General features: G+C 42.1%; 1 protein-coding gene across 3 annotated transcripts in view; it reads right to left on the bottom strand.

Annotated features, from left to right (window-relative positions):
• mgat3b (beta-1,4-mannosyl-glycoprotein 4-beta-N-acetylglucosaminyltransferase b) overlaps window positions 1-15571 on the bottom strand; it is a 57608-nt gene that overhangs the window by 18107 nt on the left and 23930 nt on the right. The window lies entirely within an intron of this gene.

Below are 15571 nucleotides of genomic sequence, written 5' to 3'. Positions count from 1 at the left end.
GGACTAGCTCACCTTGATATATTTAATGCTGGATAAGGTGTCCAAACATGGCTGCCTGTTCACGCCAGTTAAAGCTGTTCATTCACTGCATATACTGGGAAAAGTTTGTTTGGCCTCTGTGCCCATAATGCATGCACATTAGAGTCTTTTTCTAGATGCGCTTGGCTCACTGCCATGTATGATTGGGGGCTTTTGAGCCGTGCTGGACCTACTGTATCGGTTCAGATCAGGATAAGCTGTTTTTGAATATAAGTGATGCTTTGAGCTGCTGCTCTTGGATGGATGCCACATACACTTTCTAGGTCTGAGTGCATCATGTGACCTAAAGCTGAAACAAGTTTGTTGGCTGTTGTTGTTTGTTGCAATTGATTTGTGGGATAAAAGCGTCCATAACTATCACACTCAACACTGAATATTAGCATGTATTTTTAGTATGCTTTGTTCTGAAGCTTTAACTATCTTCCATGGATGTGTTTAACACAGCACACAATATCAAAATGTGGCAGCTCATTCATAGCAATGATTAAAAAATAATATTAATCTATTGCCTGCTTCTTCCATCCCCATAAAGCCAGTGTGTTAGTGTCTTTCTTTAGATGCACTTGGCCAGCTGCCACTCTTAGGGGGACATTTTTGGTGTTTTTCCACTGTGGGAAAACCAAACATCAGTTTATTTTTCTTCAGCAAACTTCATTTTGTCGCTTTTAGGTATTAAAACGCAGCTGATTTGGAGACGACTTCTCTCAGTTCACCCTAAATAGCAGTGCTTCCCCTCTCTTCCTTCCAACTGAAGTATAAGAGACTGTCTGTTTTGGTAGCATATCAGAATGCAGCACTTCTTCTCTTGTCTTTTTTGCGGCAGAATCAGGGAATTCAGCTCTTCTTCTCTGGGCTCACGGGTCACTGGTTTGGTGAGTCAGATGTCAGGAGAAAGCCAGCGTGCTAAGTGGGTTTCAATAATGCAGACACAGTGAGGGCCTCTGAAAGTGCGTATATGTGTGAAACGGTGTGTGTGTTAAGACAGAGCCAGGGTTTAGGTGTACATGAATATTGGGAAGTGGAAAGCTGGAACCGCAGTGAAAATGTGCACTGCCTCTGATAGACCTGGTGCGTGCGAGGAATATTGTTTGGGTGCAGTAAGCATGATTTAGAGTGTGTTTGTGAGAGAGAGCATGGATTGAGGTGGGAGGATGGGGAAAGTCATTGGAGTGACTCCTCCTCCGCCTCCTCCTCCTCCTCCTCCACCGACCTCATCTATAATTCAGCTCTGTAGCGGTCCATGAGGTCTTTCTCTCTTTCCCCCCTTTCGCTCTCTGCACTGACGGTGGAGACAAGTGTTCCACGGTACATTTCATTGTCTCTCCCCATCTATCCATTCCTATCTACCGCTACCTCTCCAGAGGCAGAGCAGCTGTGAGCAGCAGCTCAGTGAATTTCAGCGAATGAACGTACAGAATGTGTTGAAATGGGTGAAATACGGCTTCTCCCAGCTTTAAAACCAGGTTAAAAACATATGTTCTCCTTTGCCTTTGACTAACCTAACATGCTGCGTATTTAATGTCTTTATGTTTTTATGTCTCATGTTGTACTTCTCATTTTAATATTTTAATGTTATGTAAAACACTGTTTGCGAATTAAATCTGTTATATAATAAAAGCTTGATGTGCATCGACATGATGACTAAGCTTTGATTCTTACCCATGAGCTTTTCATCCATCCATCTACCTGAAAAATCACTGATTGTTTATACGGATTCTCAGGAACAGCTACTTCACTGGATCCTACACTTCCCATAATGCAACTTGATAGCATCCTCGGTTAAGACTCTAGGTGAATCCCCAAATCTTTAAAGCTCCTTGGCCCCTAGTTCTGAATGCCAGCTACCTGTTCAAAGTTTTTAGTCTCCAGTCTGAAGCAGAGATAACTTCAGCGCTGTGACTCGAGTAACACTCTCAGGCTTGACAAAGCTCCTCCAGAGCCACAAAGCACTTTATACAACGGTTTTCCTCATGACAAGTAAACACACAATATAATAATAAGACAACAGTGCCAGCACACCAAACACAGCACAATCGCAACACAGCAAACACATCCTTATCATAAACAGTGATATATAGTAAACTACATATTACATGAATGTAAATGTTTTAGTATCTCAGCAGTAGTAGTAATGGCTTGTGTTTTGATTTTATGTACTTGTATATTTTTGTTTGGAAGTGTAAAAGCTGCAGAATCAGTGTACCTCAGGGACAATAAAGCCTCGCTCAGCTGAACTCCCTCTTTTCCTCTATCGAGGCTGATTCAGCTGCTCATTCTTTCACATCCTTCCTTCTTTTCTTTTATTCCAACTTTCCTTTGCTAAAACATTCTGACACTGGCAGTTCACAGAGGCAGCCAATACGTGTTCAGATCCCTTTCTCTCAGCTGCACGTTACCGTTTCCTGTGTTTTTAGCTTGATTTGTCTCTGCAGTGTCTCTCTCACCATTCTAGCACTCTGTCCTCCTCCCTTCCTCCTCTCAGTCACTCTGCTTCCATTTAAATGTGCAATAATTACACCTATTTTCATTGAACCCTTCATGTGCAGCTCAAAAATCTGTCAAGTTATTGCTATGATTTATTATTAAGTCTGTTATTTTTAGCAGCAGTACGAGTAGTTGTAATTGTGGCAGTATTTCAGTCAGTCCATGTGATGATGCTACTGTTTTCAGTGTGTTTCAGCAGTTTGTGAGTTTTAATGTGCTTTAATCTTGATGCAAAGTGATCACCAAGATTAAAGCACATTAAAACTACCTAAGAAATGCAGGAATAATGTGACTATGTGACAAACTGTGGCCAAAATAAAGATTTGTTTTTTTCTCAGTTCTGGTTCTTATGGTAGTAAAAGTTAATCATGAGAGAAGAAATCTATTTTCTCTACTTCACTTAAGAAACTCCATCTGCTCATAAACACTGTGGGATGCAGCTGAATGTTAATTTAATCCTTAAACGTTTAATTTTGTTAAAACGTGAATAAAATACAGAGTAAGTCCATTCCTGTGTTTTGAATTTGAAAGGTAGTGTAACCTAAACAAGACTTCCCATAATTCACTTGTTAGCTAATGTCAGGTGTCGTAATAAGATATCTTACATATTTGGTAAAGCCAGGTGTGATTGAAAGGCCAAGCACTGAAATGTTATTTTTTCAGGGATAAAACATGTCAGCAAAAGGGCTCACGAAGAAAAAGCTAATGAAACCTGTGAGTCTGAACCAAAGAATGAAAGTATTACTGTCTTATCCACACAGAACCAGTTGCACCCTACAGAGAAATTCCTGGTTTGACGTCCTCACATTATCATCTTCTCCGCTCTCTCCCTGATCTGAGCCCAGTTTCTCTCCCTCAGTCTCCAGAATTTTCTCCGTCCTTAACAGAGTCCCCCGCAGCCGCCTGATCTCGGCTCAGGTGCCACACTCTCCATCCATGTTGAGTGAATAGCAAATTAAAAAGATGAACCAATTATACATCTGTGGCCTACGGGGAAAACGTCCCGCCACTACAAAAGCTTTCACGTCGATCTTCCCCATTTCCTAAAATCCCCTGCACCGTTGTAAATCAGTGTGCTGCTCCGCTAATGAACACAGCTCTCTTAAAAAGCAATCTTCACTGCAGTGATTCACTCCTTTAATCATTTGCAGCATCCATCCTACTCTTTTTTCTTTTGCCACGCCCACTCACTTCTACTCTATTAGAAACTAAAAGGCCAATTGCTACATCTCGGCTACTATTAGCTTGTTACCACTGTGCATTGTGATTGTATGGCGGACAAAGCTGACTCATGCCAGCGTTTGTATAAGATCAGTAGTAATGACAGGGCTCCGCAGATCATCTTGACAGTAAACAAAGATGCTCTCCTTGTTGCAATGCGTTCCCCAGGTGTGTCATTATTTTCAAGACAGGATGAAAACACCAATTCTCCGTCTGTTTTTTTCTTCTCCACCTTCCTGTCCTCCCTCTCTTCCTCTCGGATGCCTGCTGAACTGAGAATTGTTCGCTGCGAGGACTGCCTCTTCTATTTGTCCCTGAAGTATTGAAGTCATTAGTTTTGTTTGTGTGTGAGAGAGTATGAGAGCGAGTTAGAGGGGTGACGGTGGTCTCTGCAGTGGATCTGTGGGGGTATGAGCTCCATGTGCTGTACATACAGGCCTCGCCGTGTCTATCTGTGTGGGAGAAAATGAAATGGTAGCCGTCGGTGGCGTGAGCCAGCCTTTGTGAAAAGCACACCTGCTTGTACTCGCCGCATCCTTTCATCTATTTTTGCTGTCCCCCTTCAATCCGCTGCATCATCTCAAGTTGAAAGCAGTCGGAGTAGCATTTCACAAAATCAGCCAGCCGGCTAACGATCCGGTCAATCGGCAAGGTCAGGCCACCGGTGTACTCCGTGTCACTCCAATCACAACAGCTTACTCGTAAATTGAGCTACACGCAAAATACAGGCGCACACACACACACAGGCCTGGGATCAGCTTAAGTTGGCCAACAGTCGAAAAACGCTGAAGGATTTGCTGACACGCTCCCATTGTTGTGTGGCTACCTTTGTTATTACGGGAAACAGGAAGATGGAAGACATTAGAAAGGTTCCATTTTGGCTCAGGTTAAGCCTTATGGTCTTTGCATTAGTCTGCACTGCTGCCAGTAATTGCTAAAGGCATGGTATCAGGCCTAATGGACCCAGAGAATGGTGCCATTGTGTCCAGTACTGTTGCTGTGTTACGCACAACAGGATATTCAGCGCTGAGAAGTGGCCACATTGGTTTACAAAAAAAAAAAAAAAATCAACCCAGTTATGAAATTCACCACTATACATCGAATCTATGCAGCAGTCGCTCAATTTAACTCGTCTCTCTCATGCAACAAGGCATTTTGCTGCTGTTAGTGTTCTACAGCAACAGCGGCAGCAACTCAGCTCCACACCGAGGAACGACGACAGGAGGAAGACGACGGGAGTCAGGCATTACACCCGAATGCAGCTTGTTCGGCCTCAGCAACTGTTTTTAATTACAGGTCGATGGAGGCACTCGAGGAGAAAGCGTGATCAGAGCGAGGGGAGAGCGTGGATAGCAGTGATTAGAGAGAGGTGTGCAGAGCGAAAATCAAAAAAGAAACAGCCACAGGGAGAAGGAGGGGTGAGAAGGGCAGTTTTAAAGGTGAAGCACGACTGTGAGAAGAGGAAAGTTAGTACAAGCGATTGGTGCAGCAGAAGGATGTGTGACTGTAGACGTGAGCGAGAGAAGGAAGGAGGGAGGAAGAAAGAGAAATAGAAACAGAAAGAGAGAGAGAGAGATGTATGGGAGACATGCAATGGAAGCGCTGAATAAAGAAAAGAGCCAGAAGCTGTGTGCGTGTAGACAAGATCACAGAGAGGACGAGAGCTGGATGGGAGGGGATGAATGACAGGAAGTTCAACAGGAAGAGATGAAACACTCGGTACGTTTACATGCACACAAACAACTTCACCACTGCCGAGACGCAGATTAAGGGTAACTGTTTGATTAAGGAAACAACAGGACTCGCAGTAGCCCAGTGTCCTCAGTAACAAAGCCCCACTGATACTGGATTTTTGAGGCTGATACCAACATTCATATCATGATGAAATATTAACCAATTTGTTTTTATTAATATAAACCCATAACACTGTTGATAAGGGTCCTTCAAACAGTTGTGACAAAGATATATAACGAAACATAACATTACACATTCACTGGAAATTAAATTGAACAGAAGCATTTTAAATTGAGACTCAAGTGTATATAAATGCAGATATAATAACCTACACTGATTTGTAATAAACATTAAGTAGTAGCAGTGTGTGATGTGGAAGTTAAAATTGCCCATAACTAAAACTGAAACACTTTATTGATTAATTAACTGATAAAACTAATTGATAACCATTTCAATGGTCAGGAGCAGGAATGTGGCAGAATAGATGGACATCTTTGGTGCTTCTTTTACGAGATGGTGAAATAGCACCTTAGAACAAAATTTTACACTGTTAAAAACTAAAGCTGTTTTGCTGTCACCCCCAAAAAACTGCGAGCTACTAGCAATGACATTTTTTCCCAGAGAAGGAAATCACTAAGCTGTATAGGTGCCAAGAGGAATTTGAGTAATCCAGCTGGGTTAATCGAGTTCTTCTCCTCCGATTACAACCTTAATGCTGGTGAGATAACTCTAAAGGGGTTTATCTGACAGTTGCAATATTACCCTGCTGGCCCTAATCAAATTATTAAGAGTGCATGTAAACACAGACAGTGACAGAGAAAAAGACGGAGAGTGACGAAAGCAGAGTGGTGCAATAGAGATGTGAAGCTGGACTGAGATGCAGAAACAGATGCCCACAGAGCGAGATAAAAGACAGAATCAGGTGATTCCTGTCACAGTTGTGTGATGTTGCAAAAGCAGTGAGCTGGCATAAAACCGCTATCAGCCCTCCGCTTCCTGGCTCTGCTGTCATCTTCTCCTCACTTACTGGAAAGACAACCAGTGAAAAGCCTGAAAGCACTTGGCGTACACTACCAGACTCTCTTCCCTCAGACAGGGGAAGGGAGAGACACATCACATCACATCACATCATTCGTGCTTCATCATCAAATGGACTGTGAGGAAGGTCTGACACAGACTGTAGATAATGATCTGTGACATCTTCCTAATATTTGCTCATTTCAATCAGCTAGTTCTTTATAACTTTACAGGTAACTCACCTTATCTTCGCTTTGGTTTGTTTTAAAAAAAAAGATAAGCGGCGTGGGGCACCTCAGCCTTCCTCAACAGATGCTTGCTGCTTAGCATCAAAGGTTATAAATGTTAATGAAAATGTCACAGGTGCACAGAATTAGCTTTAAGCTTTAAAGCCTCATTTAGGAAGTGACTTCATAATAAATGGGCTTTGGGTATATAGAAACAAAGCCAGAAAACAACAGGTTATGCAGAAGGATCTCTCATTTCATAAATGATTCTCAGCAAACATGTACAGTTAATATTTCACAAACTATATCTACTGTATCTCGACCATGTCACTGTATTGCACTGGTTTCGTTAAGGCTGATTTCTTTTAATTAGTGAATAGTGTATAAACACTCTGAAGCACATTTGACCATTTCAGCTCTATTTTAGCTTTTAGCTCCATCCTTACTCATAACAGTCAAGAATAACTGGAATAGAGGAAATGGCTTAAGGTTAAGCAACCATGGAGGTCAAGTGTTATGATTAGAGCAGTGACTGGTACCAAGTCTAAAGTGTGAGTTTAAAGATACTGGACATGCAGTTCATTGTGGGATAAAGGAAGAGTTAAAGTCCTCAAAAAACTCTGAATAAACATTCACTGACACCAAGTGATAAAACCACTCAACCCATTCCTGTAACACTGCTTGATTGTTGACCATGCAGAGCAATAACAAATGTGTTTCACAAACAAACACAGATCTGTTAGAGCGTTTAACGGTTGGCAACAGCTGAAGAGTCGTTGGCTTTCCTCAGCAGATAAAGAAAAAAGGGTGAAAGCAAGGTTCAGGTTTTAGCTGTCTGACATTTGAATATTAAGAAGTTTGTCCTCTCAGCCAAGTTTTCTTGCGATTTCCATCTCATTTTCCATTTTTGGCTCATCTAAGCTCCTGTAATTTAGTCACAGACTTCTTTGAACTTTTCAGTTGCTGTGTGCAGCTTTGAAAACTCACATAAAAGTGTTTATTAAAGTATCTTCATCAAAAAACTGATACACGCCAATAATTAGCATTCATCTACATCATCTTTACAACTTTCCTGTGAAACTAACTGCCTTTGTAAGTGCGATTTAATTACTTTAAAGTTAGGTCCTTTTTGTCTTCTGATAGTGTTATTGGTTGTCAACTCATGTATTAGATATAGGTTACTTTAAACGGAAATATGAGTGAATATATTCAGCAATAAATCTGCATTCATACTGTACAAGCTGCAGTGACCCAGCTGACTCTAAGATCCATTTGTTGACTCATACCACAACCATGTCCTTCACCTCCCATAACCCTGAAAAACACGTTTGGACACATGCACACACAGAGACCCTCACACAAACTTCCTCTTTCTCTTAACGCTTGTGCTGCCTACAGCTCTTTTCCTGTCTGAGGGAGAGTTCTCGGGGCGTGTGACAGACTGACCAGCAGTTGCTGTTGCACGTGTGAGAGCGAAGATGTCCGATTTGGTTTGGCACATTTCTGCGGCAGTGGCACTGTCCAGACTTGTAACGAATACGGTGCCAACTGCGATCACAAGGCTGGTCTCTGCACTTATCTGTTACAGGCACAGTTCAGGAGGCGCCGTGCACGGTGGGAATTCAGAGTTGTTGGCTCTGTGTGTATTTGTGAAGTACAAAGTGTGTATGTGTGTGTGAGAGAGGAAAAAAGTCCTGTGTGTGCCGCACGAGTGAATACATGTTTGTCAGAAGAGTCTGTGGCCCTTTGTGTGTGTTACTGTTACCTTAACACTCTTAAGTCTGCACACCACACCCTCTCTCATGTTCAGACTTGACATTTAGGGAGTTAATTTTAGCAACAGCACAGAATAGAACAGGGAAGTAAAGCAGCTGAAAACTGAATAAAGTTATACAGTCCTTAAAAGCAAACTCCTTGTCCCCCGATCCATGACTCCCCTGTGGCTTAAAATCCTCTTTTAACCTCTCTGTGACCCATCTGAGAATACAAACGGATGTGTCATTTTAAAGACATCTGTTTGGGAGCTAGCTTGGAGCCGGATAAATATTTGTGACTTCCAACGGCAACACAACACACCACGAGGCGTCTGCTCTGTTTTTAATTTTGGAGAATCAACAGTGGCTCTAAAATGGTTTGGCAGGTTTGTGGAAATGCACTGACCGCTGACCTATTTCCAGTCACATAAACTTCTTGAATGTTTTTAATCAGGCACTATTCCGTGCAGACTTCGGCTACAGGATGCCAAAGACGTAGAGGTGGAGGAAAATTCTATTAAAGCAAATCCACAAACACCCAGTGATGCTGCGTTTAACAACACATCTACAGCTGGTTCAACACAAAAATGGATGAAGAAGAATTTATGAAACAGAGAAAAAGACCGCAACATTATCCACTGCAGTGGTGCAATTCAAGTGCCGCTTAATAGGGCGCCACAGATCTGCTTCCTGTGCTGTTGCCATAGAAGCTTCAGATTTAAAGCAGCTGATGACGTACATCAGTTTTCTATTTTGGCAGATTTGGGATTCACAGCTTTCCACTTGATTTCACCAGGTGGAGAACAGGCAGTGTAGAGCTGTGCAGCTCTAACTGATGTGAACACAGTTCAGTATTGTACTGTCACTGCTGGATGGGACCACTGTGGGTGAAGAGCTAGTTAATTGCAGAACTGTGCTGAAAAAAAGCAATGCTGCTGTCCTTGACCTCGGTGCTGTTATATAATAACCCAAAAGGCTTCAGAAAGAGGGGGTGTGACAGAAAGAGGCAGATAATTACTATCACTGAATAGTAGCTGCACAATCTAAGAGTAAATTATCATCTATATATACTGTCAGTGGATTTTCTTCAAGTAAAAAGCACATTTTGTGCACTGTTTTGGTTTGGTAGACGGTAAATTTCAAAATACACAACAACAGGTAAGAGAGCAGGCAAGATGGGGTGATAAAGACTATATGCAAAAAATGTAGCGTGACAGAGAAAGAAAAATATGCAAATGAAAAGATAAAACTCATATAGCATACTGCTGACGGAGTACAAGACACTCTAGACCAGAAACGTTCTATTATCTTGGCCAACGGAGAGGTCACGGTGGCTGGAAATGCTTCACTTCAAGTATAAGGAAGATTTTATTACTGACCCTCCACCATTTATCATGTCAGTGGGTTGATTCACTCAAATTACAAAAAAAAAAAACTTCCTTTTACTGGTAGCTGAGTATCCAAATACTTTAGTTTTGGTTTTGTTTGTCCATGTTTTCAGACATCTGTGTCTCTGAGAAATCTGCTGCCGCCTCAGTGCAACAGAGCTGAACAGCCTAGAACAACCTGTGAACACAGCATTACATACTGCCACCTTATAAAGGTGTTCACCAGCTGCTACTAACTACCACTGTCTGACTGCAGTTCTGTTCCTGTGTAGGTCGTGATCAGTGGGTTTATCACGGCTTTCACTGCTGAAACAAGGTTGATGAGAGCAGAGTTTGTGAATCAAAATAGTAAAACCAAAACAATGACCTGAAAGATGCTAAAATGCCCTGCAGAGTGGAGGGGAACTGCAGAGTCAGGTGATAATTCTGTGCCTTTCACTGACCCCTTTCACATTACACATGGTCTTTGATCCATTGTTGATGTTAAAATATCACTGGTGCAGTTTAAAAAAATATATAAAAAAAAAAAATGAAGCAACATCTTTCCAGAAACAAAATCCCCCCTAAACTCTGGATAATCCGCTAACCTCGCCGTGAACAGTTTTCATTGGAAATAGTTTCTGCCAAAACATAGTCCCTGTGATCACTGTTCAAAGCCTGGTATTATGAGACTGCCACAAATGTGTTTCTTCTCACCAGTGTTTCCACCTCCAGTGGAAGCAGAAATCTCACAGACAGACAGTGTAAAGCCTGTGCAAATAAAACCAAAATTATCTGAATAGCAAGATACCACCAAAGGTAATGACAATATTGTCTTTGTAAAATGAGGGAACCAACCGTTTAAAAGTCAGGTTGTGCACAGTATAAATGTGCGAACAAACCACTCTGGCTTGTTTGAATGATTTGTCACGCAGCTGCTCAAGCACAACATTATTCATTCAGTCTTTGTAGCTCCACACTCAGCTCAAGTTTTGTCGCCAGTGGACTAACACCTCGACCGTTTGGCAGCCCAGCTAACCGACCAGCATCTCGAGTGCTCTTATCTCTGCTGACCCCTCTTCCCTTTTCGACAGCACAAGGCCCACCTGCACTCTGAGCGCTAACTGGAAAGGTCAAGAATGTGGAGGAAAAAGAAAACGGGCGGGAAAAAAAAAATGAAAAAGGAAATGTCAGGCACCCTGAGCTACTTGTCAGCAGGACGTGTGTTGGAGAGAGGAGGCGGCATGCTAGCATGTCCGATCCCTCTGTGAGCTGGGTAAATAACCCTGGGCTGTTTGCTGTGCTCCCTCTCCTGCTAGCGCTCACGCTAATCTTCACACAGACGTGCACACTCAGATGCGTGCACACACACACACACACACACACAAATAACAGCTATTGTCACCATTTCCATTTTACCTAGCTGACACCTCATTGTCATTCTCTTTTTCTCCTCCTGTCTGTCCTTCACTCTTTCTTTTTATTTGCTGTCTCCATCTTCCTCTCTGCTCGAGGCCTTCAAAAAAAGAGAAAATAAGATTCTACCCGTTTTTGCCTCCTTTGTCATCTCTGGCTTACAAAGAAAGAAAGGGAGAAAGTTTGCTGACATTTTAAAGCTCCCACTGCTGCATGGCTTCAGATTGTACTCAACACTGTGCTACTTGCCCTCTGCATAGCCAAATGCTCAGAGACCCCTCCAAAGCATTACAGCACATCAGCATGATGCATTATTCATTATTATTATTATGACAAATCACTAGAGGTGACAGCATGATGAGAAACTACAAATGGCCTCAGACAGTAAAGCAAGATAGGTATTCGTGCAGGCAAGGGCTACCACTGGATCACATTGTCCTTACTAACATAACGCCATAAAATAATGAGTAAATGAGGGAAGAAAATAATAATTTTTAGACTTCAGTAATGTGTCTGAGACCGAGCGACAGATGGCTTTGTTGTGCCAAATAAGCCCCTGCCACATCCTTGGTATGCGTTCAAAAAGAGCCGTGTGACATAATGAAGTGACTTTGCTGTGCTCTTTGTGTGTCCCCATATTTAAACAACAAAACAGGCTGAGAAACAACATTGCAACAAGGTCCACAGCAGCTGCTCAGGAGCTTTCCATCATATCGCATGCACACATCCACAGCACCTGTGGAAAACTGATGAAAACCATGTGATAAAATCCTGACTGAGCCTCCAAACCACCAAAACAAAAAATATGCAGAATGACGCATCTACTCTGCTGCTACGTTTTTGCGTCGATTCTCCAAAATCAGTCTAGAGCAGATGGGTCACAGCAGCTTGATGAGCCACTTGAGGCTTCTCTCGTACTTTGGTTGATTGGAGGCAAACGGAAAAAAATTTTAAACATGTAAATAATTTGACTGCATTGTATTGAACTGCAGTGCATTTTCTGTTTTAATGGAGTGACTGCAAGAGCAGTGGGGTTTCTAATCACGGGGTGGATCTTTCTACAAAACCTCAGACACTAAGTCTAATCTCTGCTCTAAGTTTTTCCCCGTTCTGCAGCACAGGAAGTAGCTGCAGCAGGATGCTGATCGCCGTTCAGGGGAAATGTAAATGTCAGCAATGAGGAACATAAACTAACCTATCAATGACACTGTGTCCAATCTTGTGAAGCTGTGAAACGCACAGTTTCTTTACAGCCACATCGTACAGCAGCTGAATTCACTGATGAGCACGTCCTCACTCAGAGAGACCGAACTTTTCAACCGCTTGAAATGAAACCCTGTACTTTCAGGTCAGTGCTGCTTTTCAGGCACTGTGTTTCAGGCGCTTAGGGGAATTTACAAATGTGCTCCAACTGTCACTGGTTGTAGGAGTTGCTCTCTTCACCTGCACCATAAAACTTCATCCACATGGAAAAGCCACACCACGTGCAGCTGCTGCTGCTGATACAGCTCCAGCACAGCATGAAAATGCCTCATTGTTAGTTGTTCATTTCATTCACTAATTGTGCAGAACCAAAGCAAACGTCTATCCCATGTCCAATTTACTATTGAAGCCCCATATGACACCAAAATGTTTGATCTAACCGTATTTTTTTCAATTTTTTAAACTCCTAAAGTAGCTCCTCAGCAGCATACACCGGCCAGTGTATAAAGGTTTGAACAGCATTTTATTCCTCCTTCAGTAACTCAAAATGAACTCAAGCTCAGACAGATATTGAGATTAATACTTGCATGTCAGTGCAACCATCTTGTGCAGATCAACAGATGAAAACAAAATGTGGGTTAGTGTTGTGTAAGGTCGTGTGTGATTCAATCAAGAGTCTTGCAAAAGAAAAAAAAAAAAGAAATACAAGTTCACGGCACATAGAGTTTTGCTATAAATCTCTGGACTTCAAGTCTTCACAGAACAGTCAAAAATTCATTTCAGCCACACAATCCACTGCAAACCTGCCAGAAGAAATAATAACCTGTCTCTAATGACTTCCTGCCACCTTTTGTTGACGTCTAAAGGCCCCAGCTGATACATGCAGGATGTCACATGGACACTAACCTGACTGACACAGATGAAAATAAGGATTTTTTTTTTTTGCCTCCACAAAAATTCAAAAATTAGCAAATGAGCACCTGTTCCATGAGGCCACTCTGGCTGTCTCCAGAGGGAAATGTGAGAGGAGGGAGAGGCGACTGGCAGCTCATTAAACCCTGGAAGACAGCCTGTTAATGATGCAAGCGGTGGGCGAGTGCAACACTCAGCTAGCACCTTACCCCCGCTATTAATGGTAAGGGACGGCAGAGAGGCAAATTCATTACAACACAAAGACAAACACGCAACAAAACTATACACAAACTCAAACCGGCAGGAGATACACAGTTTACTAATACGGCTCCTTCAGACTAAAGAAAACTCCTGGTCCTCATACAGTTAAACATACGTTCCAGGGCACATATACCACACTGTATAATGCAGCAATGAGGTGTAATTGAGTTCCTGGCAATTCAACAACATCTGTCCGCTCCTCCTCTTCTTGAGTCTCCAGCATTCAATCAGCCACACGTACGCACTAACACACACACCACAATTACAGAGGGCCTATTAGTGCTGTTAAGCCTTCCTTCTTGTGATGGCAGGATGAGTGAGTTTATGGATAATGGCTCCTGTAGATCTGCATGTATTTGCCTCCCTTGGATGCTGTTTTGCATTCAGGATTGCAGCTGGAGCTGGACTCTGAGACTCACGTTTGCATACTCAACAAACTAATTTCCACATCACCTGCGTTAAATACTGTTATAATGTATACAACTGATATAACGGTAATAAAGATATTGGGAGAAAACATTTGCTACAGGGAATGTGAGTCTGAGATCACACAACTATTTAAGAATTTTTTTTAAAAAAGCTGACATTTTGCAGGAATGCGGTTTCTGTCTGACCACAGAGACATGCAGTTTGGACAGAGTGAACTGCAGTCAGATGTAATCCATAATTCATGTGTCAATAAACTCAGCAGAGAAGGAATTTTTCAACTTTTCCTCTCAGCACAGACATTCAAAAATCATATTACATGGTCTTAATCAGTGTGGTGGACAAACTGACTGCACCATCACCCAAAAAAATATCTGCAGCACATTTTGTTGTACTGGACTATGAGAGAAATTCTGATTAAAACATAAAAATCTATATTGTTAGTTCACTTTCTGCCAGGATTTGAGGTTTTTTTTTTTTTTTATTATTTTACATAAACAACAGAAAAACCATGCATCAGTTTGAGCTACCTGTTCCCCCAAACCTAACACCTGCCTCTGACTCCCAAACTATTCTTAGACATTTTAATATTAAGATTTGTTTTTCCCTTTTTTCTCTTGCCATCTGTAACCCATCTGTTTCACAGCTACTTTCTGTGCCTACAGGGCTGTCTCATGAAGAGTGTTCGCAGCATCTCAAGTCTGAAAAGCTGAATATGGAGCCAAGTAGATGCATTAAAACTGAAAAATAAGAGCCTAAAAATCTGCAGCCAAGACTTTGTGATGGGGTTGCAAGGTGAAAGGAAGTAAATAAGTCTACTACACAAAATTAAGTTTGAGAAAATCAGTCAAATTAAATTATTTTCACAAGAGGAACCAGTGACAGCAAACATGCTGCAGAATTTCACCTCTGACGTGCTCCAGCAGCCCTCCACTTCACTGCTCATTCAATTTCCTGCTCTTTGCATTGCTTACATTTTACATTTCTTCTGGCATCAGGAGCAGAATAACCTTCATTTCCTGGATCGCTTCTGTTTAAATCAGCCAACTGTAAGAAGAGCAGGAAGGAAAGCTTCTGCTTCTGCTCCCCAGCAACAGACAGCAAAAACAAAACTCCTGTGACCTTAAAAGGATCATGTTAGAGAGGACTACGTGAAGACAGGTGAGGAGAGAGGAAGAAGGTGGATTTCTTTAATGAGAGTAATTAGGGCGAGCAGGGGAGGACAATGTGGGAGACAGGATGCGATTCAGTGGGGCGACATTAGGTTATTTTTAATGTGAAGAGTTTTCAGCGTACAGCGACTCGCGCTCTGAAATAGGTGAGAAGGTCTCTTGCCCCTATTGGTAATTTGAATGTGTCCCATTCATGTACATGCTGTTGTGCAAGTGTGAATTGTGTTTTGTGAATTGACAATGGTGAGGAAGTCTATCCGGTTAAATGGTGGCGCAGTTTGAACACAAACATAGTTGTATGCTCAAATAGATAAAGTGGATCATTAAGACGCACAAAC

This window comes from Toxotes jaculatrix, chromosome 4, assembly GCF_017976425.1.
Source record: "Toxotes jaculatrix isolate fToxJac2 chromosome 4, fToxJac2.pri, whole genome shotgun sequence".
Taxonomy (NCBI): Eukaryota; Metazoa; Chordata; class Actinopteri; family Toxotidae; genus Toxotes; species Toxotes jaculatrix.
The sequence above is the reverse complement of the archived record's forward strand: the minus strand, read 5'-3'. Positions and strand labels throughout refer to the sequence as shown.